Source organism: Camellia sinensis, chromosome 9 (genome assembly GCF_055761805.1).
Source record: "Camellia sinensis isolate YWXY chromosome 9, ASM5576180v1, whole genome shotgun sequence".
Lineage (NCBI taxonomy): Eukaryota > Viridiplantae > Streptophyta > Magnoliopsida > Ericales > Theaceae > Camellia > Camellia sinensis.
The window spans coordinates 15,279,756-15,294,227 of NC_138969.1; positions in this window are offsets into that span (position 1 = coordinate 15,279,756).

Below are 14,472 nucleotides of genomic sequence, written 5' to 3' on the forward strand. Positions count from 1 at the left end.
GTACAGATTTTTAGCAGCTGGCTTCGGTAGCTTCAGTCCAACCAGCAAAAGAATTTGGGTAAAACACATCCCACCCAAAGTTCAATTTTTTGGATGGCTTGCTTGGAAAGGAAAATTAAAGACTTCAGAATTTCTTACCAGGATTGGTGTACTTCATGCTAATGACTCCTCAGTATGTTGCCTGTGCAAATCTGGGGCTGAGACAATTAACCATGTGCTATTGTCATGCCAAGTGGCTTGGAGTGTGTGGTCTGCAATTCTTAAATGGTGGGATGTCCAAGGTGCTTTGCCAGATTTAGTAGAGGCTGTTCTTGACTGGTGGGCAGGGGTGAGGTTTACGAAAAAGGCGAGGTTGATGTGGAAAGCTCTTCCTATGGTTGTTATGTGGTCTCTATGGAACCATCGCAATGAATGCTTATTTCGAGATGTTGCCCCAAGTGGGGAGGGTGTTTCTGATATGGTTAAGGTTAGGATGGCCTTTTGGTTTAAGGAGGTATATAAGGATTGCAGGTTCTCAGTGCATGATTTCATCTTTAATTTGGAGCACATTAGATCTTGCTTGGGAGATGCATACAGGGGTGTCTCATAATGTTCTTGCTGAGCGTGGGTTGGTTGATATTTTTGTGGAGTCCGCTTTGATTTGCTGTGTCATTAATCTGCCTTACCTGAGTTGTTCTGTTTAATCTTCTGCTCCTGCTCTGCCAATCTGCTTTCTGTATGTGTATCTGCTTCACCTGTGCTGCCAGGGTCGCAGTTTGGTTTGTGTTGGTTTGCTGGGTGTAGTTCTGCAACTCCGTTTTGGTCTGGTTTTGATGGTTTGCAGTCTGTGTTGCTGTTAGCTATACTCTGCACTAATGGGTCTCTGGTTTGTTTGTTCTCCAGGTTTGCAGGCTTTTGATGTGTTGCTGCAGTGTTGCAATGTGCTGGGTCTGTGTATGTGGGCTACAGTGAAGTTTTGTTCTGTTCTGAATTTGGAGCTGAGTGGTGGTCCTTAGCAAGTGCTGCAGCAAAGTTTTGCAGTGTTGATGCAGTGTTGCAATGGATTGTATTTCAATAGTATATGGGTCTCAGAAGGTGCAGGCCATGGAATCAGTCGTGGGAGCTTAGGTTCTGGGAATTCAATAGGTCATGTATCAGAAGTGGCGGTGAATGGAGTCCGGTTCAGGACCTGGCAGTCTATTGTTTGCTTCAGTATAGTGTGCTGGTTTACTATGGGGTTGTGCATTTCTGATATAGGGCAGGGATCGAAGACATAATGAGCCTCTTTATAGACTTCCAAGTTTGTTCATTTTGCTAGTCCAGTCATGGAGGAATGTCAATGGGTTGAATGCACAATGTGTTAGGTCATTGGGAGGAATGTCAATGGGTTGAATGCACATGGGTTGATTGCCAATGGGTTGAATGCCCTACAGGCTCCTATCTGGTTTTTTGGTTTTTTGGCAGCAACTTTTGTTTTTCTTTTTGTTGGTTTCTCACCAACTGGCGCTTGGAGCTTCGTGTTAGCTCTAAGCTCCTCTTTATTGATGTATCTAATCATACTTTGTATGTTTCATCAATAAAGATTTTTTTTGCCGATCAAAAAAAAAAAAAATCCTTTGAACTATATAGTTTTCAAAATAAATTTTATAGTTTTTCAAATTAAAGAAAAAAAACTAGCCATCTTTTATGGTTTTACTTTTTTCAAATACTAGTTTCATAATGCTAAGAAAAAAAAAATGTGATTTTAAATTTTAATGTTTTGGCAAATTAATTTCCACTAGGATTCTATATTGCAAAATATTTTGAACAAATTATTTACTAGCTATTTCCATGTAATGTTTTAGTATCTATTTTAATGATTTATATAATTGTGATTATGTTATAAGAGATGATTAAATGAAGTTTTATTGCATTTAAGACGTACTTTGGATTTTTTTTTTTCCAAAATTTGAAATTGTTGCTCATAATAAATATTAGGGTAAATTACGAACACACTTCCTGAGATTTACTTCAATTACAAATTATCCTCTGTAGTTTTAGAAATTACATTATGCCACCTAAGGTTTCTAATTTCATAACAAATAGGCCCTTTTATTAATAAATCATCAAGTTAATTAAAAGTTTTTAATAATGTTAAAATTTTATTTCAATTAATAATTTAGATAATTTTATTATTGTATAGGTGAATAGTTAGAAATTTCATTTTTTCAATTAATTCTGTTAAATAAAAAATTTTGACAATGAGGTATTTGTTATTTTTCAAACCACAGGGGCAATTCGTATTTTAAGCAAACTTCAAAGATGTATTTATAATTTACTCTAAATATTTATAGGATTTCCTGGTACTTTGAAGGAAAAGTAGGACGTATATGTAGTTTTTCCAAATATATTACTTTTTATATATTGTAAATTTTTTTTATATTTTATACATTATATATATATATATATATCAAGTTTAATGACAGTTCTTACTACATCTCCAATGGGTCCAAGTGTCATAAATGTTATAATTCAGTTGGTAAAATGTTTTGCATTTGTTTTTTCTCTCCAATGGATGGGTTAGGGCATTCACCGTGGACTTTCTAAAATGGATTAACCCGTGATATTTTTATAGTTTAAATTGTTGCCAACACCGACACATGATTCTAACCTTGGGGGTAACCAAATATTTTGTAATAAATGCAATATCAATTCTCATTAACACAAAATATGAAAAATATCATATTATTAGATATTTTTATTCAATTATTCAACCCATATGATTACAAAAATATATTATGTACAAAATATGAGGATACGTGACTAGATAGTTTGTCGAAAACTTATCCATCATCCTATTTTTACTAGCACTTTGCACAACTCAAAAATTGTTGGCAATCTTTAAAATTAAGATCACTACAAAAAAATTAAAGTTTTAGAGATCAAAATTTGAGGATAAAATTATTTTTTAGGAACTAAATGTTTCTGTTGTGAGAAGTGTCGTTATTATAATTTTAGCAATAAAAATTAGACATTAGTGATGAATTATTATTCTTTTAGGACCAAATTTTTTGTTTCAAAAAATAAACCATTTTGAGACCAAATTATTTTGTCCTTAAAAGTCTATTTATTAGTGACATTTTCAAAATTTTGTGGCTAAAAGCCTTGTTTTAGACTTTTTAGGATGACCTTTTAGCGATTATCCTCATGACAATAGAAATTGATCTCCAAATATCTTTTGCAACAAAATTTTTATTTTTAGAGACCAAAACATTTGGTCTCTAAAACTCTTATTTATTGTAGTGGATGTTTGATGCTTTAAATCTCATAGTTCTCCAATTGAACTCAATTTTAGGGTTATTTATTTATTTATTTTTTGTGAACTCGTTTAAATAAAATTTACTAGGATGCTTGCAAATATCATCAATTTTGAAATTTTAACCATCTATAGGATTTGGAGCCAAGTTGAAGCGAAGCTCAAAACAAGTAACCCTATCACATTCTCCTTAAGTTGATTATTCAATTCTTGAAGAAAAAGAAAAAGAAGAAAAATATTGAAACATAGAAATATGATTTTTTTTTTATCAATAAAGTAAAAATTTTATAAAAAAATATATAATTAAAGGTGCAAGAAGATGACATACGTTGATAGAGATTTGAAAAGTACAAACTATCTCTATTACTGCTACTTGTACTCATATAACCAACCCCTCAGTCTCACGATTTAAAAACAAAAAAAATCAAGAAAACAATAAACACAAAAAAGGAAAAAAAAAAAATTAACGACGTAACTCCAAAAATACAAAACATGAATCCCCACGAATCAACCCACACAACCCAAAGATCCGAATGCCCTTCTTTTAGCTGAAACAACACGCCGACCTCCATAGATCTGAATAGAGCTCACCCTCAAACTCCCACTTGCAAAGGAGCGCCTGAATGAAGCTCTAAAACAACCTGGATCATTCGCATAGGAGTGCCCAGATGAAGTTCCTAAACAAATCTGGATCATCTTAGACACCCATGTTTCCCTCCAAAGCGCCAAAACACCTCCATATATAGATCTGAACGGAGTTCACCCCTCAAAACTCCCACTCGCATAGAAGCGCCCGAATGAATATCCTACCCAAATCTGGATCGTCCTCTATGCCGACCCAACACCGACCTTCTCTACTTTAACCCCTGTTCCAAACACCCCACGTGGAATACAACACTCCTCCATACGAAAACCCCCGAGATTGGTAGATATAATATGAAACAGTAATGTTAGGTATCATGAAAAATCTTTTATGAAAATAATTATGAAAACTTTGTGACCCTTGAATTACATTTCCAATAAAGCACCACACACTAATCAAGGTAATCCAAAGATCATAACTTTTTCATGATCATTTTCATGAAAAAAATTTCATGATTCATAACTTTTCTCAATATGAAAGCCCCATGAACGTCCAACTACATGCACCCAAACACCAAATACAAAGATCAACAACACCAAAACAAAGCACATCTGGGTGGCAAAACTGTGGGGGATTCAAGTTTATTAAAAGGAAAAAACCATAGACAAACACAAGAGGAATCTCGGCCAGCCGGCCAAGAGAGAGGCCGGGGGTGGAGGTTTTAGAGAGAGAGGGGTTTTTAGGGGGAGAGAGAGAGAGAGAGAGAGAGCGAAAACATAGAAATAAGATGATGAACTAAAGTAGAAGAAGTTTTGTAATAGATATGGATAAGAGATAAAAAAAAACTGAAAATGAGAATTAAATTGAAGACAAAATCAAACCAAAAAAAAAGAAGGAAAAATTGAAGCAAGAAAAGGAAAAGAACAGAAGATGGAGAACCACAACAAAGAAGAAGATTGAGAGAGAGATAAGCACATCTGGAGTTGAAGAGTGGGGGAGAGTCACTTGGTACACAAATTCAATTCAAAATTTCTCAATTTTGTAGGTTAATATATAAATTTAGTCATCACATTGGAGATGCTATGTAACGCCCTCAAAATAATAACAATAAACCCATCAGATAAGACATGAATTTACATTTAAACTAACCGCATTCCTTTCATTCATTAGAATTCCAAGACATAAGTATTACATGTTAACCTCATAACAAAATGCCCTACGGGCTTACAGCTTTCCAAGTTAACACTTGGTTACAACAAAGAGTTCTAACTCGTTTACACATTAAGCCCTTGGCTTGAAATTACATGTAATACATCAAAAGTAAAACGACAAAACTATGCCCGCCACTAGCCTCCCAGCTATGTCCTTGGAGGTGGCATGCTTCCTGCACCTGAAAATGATATTCCCATACAGGGTGAGCCACAGCCCAGTAGAAATACACTAAACCAACCATGGACAATGACTAAAACATTAGCAATTGATAGTTGGTCAACACTGATACAGTCACATAAATAACATATTTATGTCAACGACTTACAAGTCCCAATTACTTTTCATTTTCCTTTTAACAACAGATAAGCATACTAGCTCTATCATCATTTCCACAGATATGTATAAAAACTATATCTCACATTCTCAACAGATATGTATACCAACAATATCCACAGATAAGCATACAAGCTGTATCCACACTTCACAACAGATATGTATATCAACAATATCCACAGATAAGCATACAAGCTGTATCCACACTTCACAAAGATAAGCATATGAGCTCTATCATCACTTCTCTAGACAAGCATATGAGCTCTGTCTACGGAGTTCATCCCCTATCTCCTCCCAATACCTATCCGGTTTAGAGGTACATCCCCTATCTTCCCCTAAACCGCGGAGTACATCCCCTATCTCCTCCTCTACACATAACGTATATAAACACATTGGTTCTATATACAATCACACAATACATACAATTAATGTATTCTATCAACTGTCAAGTTCCATGACACATTCCATTGATTAGTTTCCGTTTACTTAATCATCATGCATTGTCTACAACAATCCCGACTATCCTCCACCGATAGCCCAAAGCAGTTATTTCTAAAACAGAAAATAAATGCACAAATGGATATTCAATCAACATTTCTTTTCCTCATTTCTCACCAATTAATTATCCCAATTAATTAAACAATGTAATTAGGCCATTTTCCACAATTACCATTTCAACCCTTAGGTCCCATTTTCATCAATGATTCAACAATCATTCCATTTTTCTATGCCAAACATGCATCTAGTTTTATTATGAATAAAACCCCAACTTTTGTAAAATTACACAAAAGTCCCAATCTTTCACAAAATTACCAAACCAAGCCCAACATCTCAAAATACCAAAATTTAAAGACAAAACCCATAGAGAGGAGTAGGTTATCCCTACCTCAAATTCGGAGCTCCAAGGGAGAAGAAGACAAAACTCAACGTGCTCCAAAACCCGAGATTTTCAGATTAAAATGAAGCCCTCGACGATCAACAACTTTTTTGTAAAGGCCAAAGGTGAGCAAATCACTCCTACTAGATCAAAACCTAGAGAGAAGGTAGAGTCTAGAGTGAGAGGCTCAACAATGGTGATTTTGGAAAAGTAAGAGAGAGAAGAGAAAGTGAAAAAGTGATTTGGAAAGTCACAACTTCGGGTCTTTAACCCAGGTCTCCGCTCGAGCGTAAAACACCCCGCTCGAGCGGCCACTCACAGACTTACGCTCGAGCGGCCAACCTCCCGCTCGAGCGCAGAATGCACTCGCTCAGCACTTTTGCAGAAACAGACCTACGCTCGAGCTGCCAAACCTACGCTCGAGCGTACAACACTGCACAACAAATACTGGATGGGTGTATTCCCCGCTCGAGCGCCAACACCTCCGCTCGAGCGTACAGGTCAAAATCTGGGCAACTAGTTTTGGCTTCTAAACTCAACCAACCTGAAACAAAACCGCCCAACACATCCTATAACTCAAATATGTAGTAAAAAAAAGATGTAAACAAGATAATAGTCAACCACCAACATCCACGGACACATGTTCGGATCACTATACAACAAGGGTAAACCCGGGATCGCTATAACCTCCCCCCCTTAAAGAATTTCGTCCCCGAAATTAAGCACAAGTTTGCAAAAACGGGTGTTCTTTCATTTTAAACAATGTTACACTTGAACATTCAACAATTCGACCCATTACCGGTTATTCCATCCCTTTAACAAGAGACATATCACAATATGTAAACAACATATGTACTCCCGACATGCATCAACATTATGCATTATCTTTCCAATTCCAACAATATATATTCAACATATACAATGTTACATTCAACTGCCATATGAGGCAAGTTCCCAAAACATACTTCCAATAAACCAAAACATTCTCAATGTTTCACAACTTAAGACATATATAAAAGCTCTTAAGTTCAACAAAATACAAAATTTAACTACAAGATCACATATCAACAAACAAGTCCGGATATTTCTCTCGGACTTCCAACTCACGTTCCCAAGTGGCTTCCTCCACTCCGTGATGTTTCCACAAGACTTTCACCAAAGGAATGGTCTTGCCACGCAGGACCTGATCCCGCCTATCCAAGACCCGTACCGGTCTCTCCTCATACGAGGCATCCTCATCTACCTCTAAATCAGTCCAATCCAACACATGTGATGGATCTGGCTCATACTTCCGAAGCATACTCACATGAAACACGTCATGCACTCCGGACAACTGCGGTGGTAAGGCTAATCGATAAGCAACCTCACAAATCCTCTCAAGGATCTCAAAAGGACCAATAAACCGAGGGGATAACTTCCCACTCTTCCCAAACCTCATCAGGCCTCGTCTAGGTGATATCTTCAGAAAGACATGATCACCTACCTCAAACGCCAAAGGCCTCCTCCTACGGTCAGCATAAGATTTCTGCCGACTCTGGGCTGTAACAAGCCTCCTACGGATAAGCTCAACTTTCTCCGTCGTCTCCCTAACCAACTCCGGACCCAACAAAGGTGCATCACCCACCTCGGCCCAACAAACTGGAGACCTACACGGTCGGCCATACAAGGCCTCAAACGGTGCCATACCGATGCTAGACTGAAAACTGTTGTTGTAGGCAAACTCTACCAATGGCAAGTGCCTCTCCCACGTCCCACTGAAGTCCAGGACACAACCCCGAAGCATATCCTCGAGGATCTGAATAGTACGCTCGGACTGCCCGTCAGTCTGAGGATGATAAGCCGTACTAAAGGTCAACTTAGTGCCCAAGGCACTCTGCAAACTCTGCCACAACCTAGCAGTAAAACGAGGATCTCTATCTGAGATGATTGTCACTGGGACCCCGTGCAATCGCACTACGTCCCGAATATACAAATCGGCAAGATGATCCACCGAATCTCTCACGCGCATAGGAATGAAGTGCGCTGACTTAGTCAACCGGTCTACAACCACCCAAATAGCATCACTACCCCGTTGAGTCCTCGGAAGACCTACAATGAAGTCCATAGTGACATGCTCCCACTTCCACTCGGCAATAGGCAAGGGTTGCAACAAACCCGCTGGCCTCTGATGCTCGGCCTTCACCTGCTAGCAAGTAAGGCATTTCGATACGAAAACAGCCACATCTCTTTTCATACCCCGCCCCCAAAACTGGCGACCCAAATCCTGATACATCTTAGTACCTCCCGGATGCACCGCAAGGCGCGAATGATGAAACTCTCGGAGTACTTCCTCTCGGCAAGACTCCGGTACAAACAAACGGTCTCGGTATCTCACACTCAGGTCGGGATACACCGTCAAACCCTTCTCAACTTTCCCACTGGAGATCTTCTCTCGGAGGGATTCTACCTCAAGGTCACCTCTCTGTGCCTCTAACACTCTAATCACAAGTGTAGGCTGCGCAACAACAGAAAACAAGGCCGCAGCCTCGACAGATTCGCCCAGTAGCAAATCAAACTCGCCCAGTGCTCCCAACATCTCCCATTCCCGGATGGCTATACAAGCTACATCACTAATGGTTTTCCTACTAAGGGCATCGGCCACAACATTGGCCTTTCCCGGATGATAATGCAACTCAAAATCATAATCCTCGATGAACTCCATCCATCTCCTCTGCCTCAGATTCAAGTCTCTCTGTGTAAACAGATACTTCAAACTCTTATGATCCGAGAATACCTCGAACCTCTCACCATAAAGGTAGTGCCTCCAGATTTTCAAGGCAAAGATCACTGCTGCTAACTCTAGGTCGTGCGTGGGGTAATTTTTCTCGTGTATTTTCAACTGACGTGAGCCGTAAGCTACCACTTTCCCCTCCTGCATCAACACACAACCCAAACCCTCTCGTGAGGCATCACAATAAACCGCATAACCCAACCCTCTCTCCGGAATAATCAACACCGGAGCGGTGGTCAATCTAACTTTCAACTCTTGGAACGACTTTTCACAAGTCTCACTCCACACAAACTTGACTCCCTTCCTAGTCAGTCTAGTCAACAGTGACGCTAACCTGGAGAAATCTTTCACAAACCGACGGTAATACCCAGCTAATCCCAGAAAACTGCGGATCTCGAACACACTCTTAGGCTGTGCCCAATCTTGCACTGCCTCAACCTTGGATGTATCAACAGACACCCCTTCTCCGGATACCACGTGGCCTAAGAATTTGACTTCCCTCAGCCAGAACTCACACTTCCCAAACTTGGCATACAGCCTATGGGCTCTAAGTAACTCAAGCACCACTCTCAAGTGTGCCTCGTGCTCCTCCTCAGAAGACGAATAGATAAGGATGTCGTCCACGAAAACAACCACAAATCGGTCTAAGAACTCCCGGAAAATCCGGTTCATCAAGTCCATAAAGACTGCCGGTGCATTGGTAAGCCCAAATGGCATCACCAGAAACTCATAATGGCCATACCGCGTACGGAATGCCGTCTTAGGAATATCTTCCTCCCTGACCCTCAACTGATGGTAACCCGATCTCAAGTCTATCTTAGAGAAACAACGGGAACCCTTCAACTGGTCAAACAAATCATCTATACGGGGCATAGGGTACTTATTTTTAACCGTAGCCCGATTCAACTTCCGGTAGTCTATACACAATCTCAAGGCACCATCTTTCTTTTTAACAAAGAGGGCCGGCGCTCCCCACGGTGAAACACTAGGGCGAACAAAGCCCTTATCGAGCAATTCCTGGAGCTGAACTTTCAACTCAACCAATTCTGCTGGAGCAAAACGGTAAGGTGCCATAGAAATCGGCGCCGTACCAGGCACTAAATCAATAGAGAACTCTATCTCTCGGTGAGGTGGCAAACTAACAAGATCTTCGGGAAAAACATCCGAATACTCACAAACCACCCTCGGCAACACAATCAGTGTCTCATCACACTTACAACTCTCAAAGCTAGCAAGTAGACCACTAAGCTCACTTCGCCCTCGCGAATCATACCCCGGTGGCAAAACACTACCAACCCGGTCTCCCAAGAAATGGAACCACTCCCCGCTCAAGGTACATAATGTAACCCTCTGGCGGTAGCAATCAATAACAGCCCGGTATGACGATAACCAGTCCATACCCAAAATAACATCAAAACCCTTCATGGGCATGACAACAAACGGAAAAGGAAGCCTATAGTCGGCGACCTCTATATCACATCCTCTAACACCCTGTTTCAGAATCAACTCACCACCCAAAGGCGATACCTCACAAATAGGAGATGCTAACTGTGCTAACTCCAATTCCAAAACAGATGCAAATGCAGCAGATACAAAAGAATGAGATGCACCCGTGTCTATCAACACATTAGCAACCGAGTTGCAAAACAGAAAAGTACCTATCACTACTGATGGAGCCGGTACTAAATCCTGCGCGGTAACAGCATACACGCGCCCTGTAGGCCCCTGGTCTACCTGCTCGCCTCTCGGAGCAAAAGACTGCTGCACAGACTGGGATGACGAAACTCCCGGATTGGCCCTCGAGGCCTGCACAGACTGAGCTGGCTGAAAACCCTGCGTCTGCCTAGAACCAGACGCTCCCGAAGTGGCACTCAACTGTGGGCAAAACCTCTTCATGTGCCCAGGTTGTCCACACTGATAACAAGTCAAGAGCTGCCCCCTGCCCAAACTCTGACTCGGCGGTCTAGCTGAAGAAGAAGCAGCTTTCTGACTCCCACCCTTCTGCGGGCAAACCGAAACCTTGTGACCCAGCTGGCCACACTTGTAACAAGTGAATTCTCCCTGACTGCCTCTCCCCGAGCCTACACTAGGCACTGGAAAGGTCGATCTAGAGACTGCACCCTGAGACTGCTGAGGGTTATTACCCTTCTGTCTCCTGCCATCACTCTGACTATCCTGGCTCCTCTTGGAGCCTCTCTGACCCTCATCCTCCTCCTGCATCATAAGCTCCATATGAGCTGCAGCGTCCACTAGGTGTCTATACTCTCGGATATAAGACCCACCAACTCTCAACTTGAGGCCCCGCCTCAACTTCCGCTCAAAATCATAGCAACGGCGTTCCTCAGACGCCACCAGTTCAGGTGCAAACCTAGACAGACTGGTAAAAGTAGCCTCAAACTCGGCCACCGACAAGCCCTGCTGATTAAGCCGGCTAAACTGATCTCTCAGCTTCTCCCTTGCTACTGCAGACAAAAACCTCTCCTGAAAAGCATTTATAAACGCCTCCCAAGTACCACCAACACGAGCTTTCTCGTACTTCCACCATTGACCCGCATCTCCCTTCAGCTGGAAGGATGCCAAGGTCACTTTCAGTGCTCCGTCCTCGATGCCAAGCATCTCAAACGTCTTCGTTGTCTGTTCGAGCCATTCATCTGCCTTAAGCGGCTCTTTAGGATCCCCGATAAACTCGTCCGGATTACACCGGAAGAACTCCCTCTTCAAGAAAGAAGGCCCTGCCTCAGCTGCCTGGTTCCCAGCTCTAAGAATACCCAAAGCTCCTGCTATCTCTCTGGCCAAGGCACCCATAGCCTGCTGACCCACTGGCTCGGCCACATTGGCCTGCCCAACTTCCTCCTGTACTGCCGGAATCTCACCCTGTAACGGTACTTCCTGCCTCGCAGGTCTACCACGCCTAGCACCTCTTCCTCGTCCTGACATCCTAATAAAGGTAACACAGAACGTTAGCACATTCATAGGTGTGCCGAAACTAAACACTCACGTCCTAATGCATGGACAAGTGTAATTCACTCCACATAAGCACATAAACACATAAGCACTTACGAATTTCATTTCCGGATAATGATAGTCCCAAGGCGTTACTAGAGTTCCGGTTAGAAACAGCATTGATCAAGTGCTTTTCCAACAAGACTCCCAGAAACTCAAGGATCCAATCAATATCCCAGAAATTAAATCCCATACCCACATAGTCACATAAACATGTTATCACTTAAGCCCATAGCATATGATACTATATCTAAATCTCTATCAAGCGAGACAAACCCATTGTGATACTAATCACTTCCCACGTACCCAAAGTATTCGAACCCGGTACGCTCTGATACCAAGTTGTAACGCCCTCAAAATAATAACAATAAACCCATCAGATAAGACATGAATTTACATTTAAACTAACCGCATTCCTTTCATTCATTAGAATTCCAAGACATAAGTATTACATGTTAACCTCATAACAAAATGCCCTACGGGCTTACAGCTTTCCAAGTTAACACTTGGTTACAACAAAGAGTTCTAACTCGTTTACACATTAAGCCCTTGGCTTGAAATTACATGTAATACATCAAAAGTAAAACGACAAAACTATGCCCGCCACTAGCCTCCCAGCTATGTCCTTGGAGGTGGCATGCTTCCTGCACCTGAAAATGATATTCCCATACAGGGTGAGCCACAGCCCAGTAGAAATACACTAAACCAACCATGGACAATGACTAAAACATTAGCAATTGATAGTTGGTCAACACTGATACAGTCACATAAATAACATATTTATGTCAACGACTTACAAGTCCCAATTACTTTTCATTTTCCTTTTAACAACAGATAAGCATACTAGCTCTATCATCATTTCCACAGATATGTATAAAAACTATATCTCACATTCTCAACAGATATGTATACCAACAATATCCACAGATAAGCATACAAGCTGTATCCACACTTCACAACAGATATGTATATCAACAATATCCACAGATAAGCATACAAGCTGTATCCACACTTCACAAAGATAAGCATATGAGCTCTATCATCACTTCTCTAGACAAGCATATGAGCTCTGTCTACGGAGTTCATCCCCTATCTCCTCCCAATACCTATCCGGTTTAGAGGTACATCCCCTATCTTCCCCTAAACCGCGGAGTACATCCCCTATCTCCTCCTCTACACATAACGTATATAAACACATTGGTTCTATATACAATCACACAATACATACAATTAATGTATTCTATCAACTGTCAAGTTCCATGACACATTCCATTGATTAGTTTCCGTTTACTTAATCATCATGCATTGTCTACAATAATCCCGACTATCCTCCACCGATAGCCCAAAGCAGTTATTTCTAAAACAGAAAATAAATGCACAAATGGATATTCAATCAACATTTCTTTTCCTCATTTCTCACCAATTAATTATCCCAATTAATTAAACAATGTAATTAGGCCATTTTCCACAATTACCATTTCAACCCTTAGGTCCCATTTTCATCAATGATTCAACAATCATTCCATTTTTCTATGCCAAACATGCATCTAGTTTTATTATGAATAAAACCCCAACTTTTATAAAATTACACAAAAGTCCCAATCTTTCACAAAATTACCAAACCAAGCCCAACATCTCAAAATACCAAAATTTAAAGACAAAACCCATAGAGAGGAGTAGGTTATCCCTACCTCAAATTCGGAGCTCCAAGGGAGAAGAAGACAAAACTCAACGTGCTCCAAAACCCGAGATTTTCAAATTAAAATGAAGCCCTCGACGATCAACAACTTTTTTGTAAAGGCCAAAGGTGAGCAAATCACTCCTACTAGATCAAAACCTAGAGAGAAGGTAGAGTCTAGAGTGAGAGGCTCAACAATGGTGATTTTGGAAAAGTAAGAGAGAGAAGAGAAAGTGAAAAAGTGATTTGGAAAGTCACAACTTCGGGTCTTTAACCCAGGTCTCCGCTCGAGCGTAAAACACCCCGCTCGAGCGGCCACTCACAGACTTACGCTCGAGCGGCCAACCTCCCGCTCGAGCGCAGAATGCACTCGCTCAGCACTTTTGCAGAAACAGACCTACGCTCGAGCTGCCAAACCTACGCTCGAGCGTACAACACTGCACAACAAATACTGGATGGGTGTATTCCCCGCTCGAGCGCCAACACCTCCGCTCGAGCGTACAGGTCAAAATCTGGGCAACTAGTTTTGGCTTCTAAACTCAACCAACCTGAAACAAAACCGCCCAACACATCCTATAACTCAAATATGTAGTAAAAAAAAAGATGTAAACAAGATAATAATCAACCACCAACATCCACGGACACATGTTCGGATCACTATACAACAAGGGTAAACCCGGGATCGCTATATGCTAATTGTTGCATTAAGGTCATATATCAATTTGTATATTAACTATGAAGA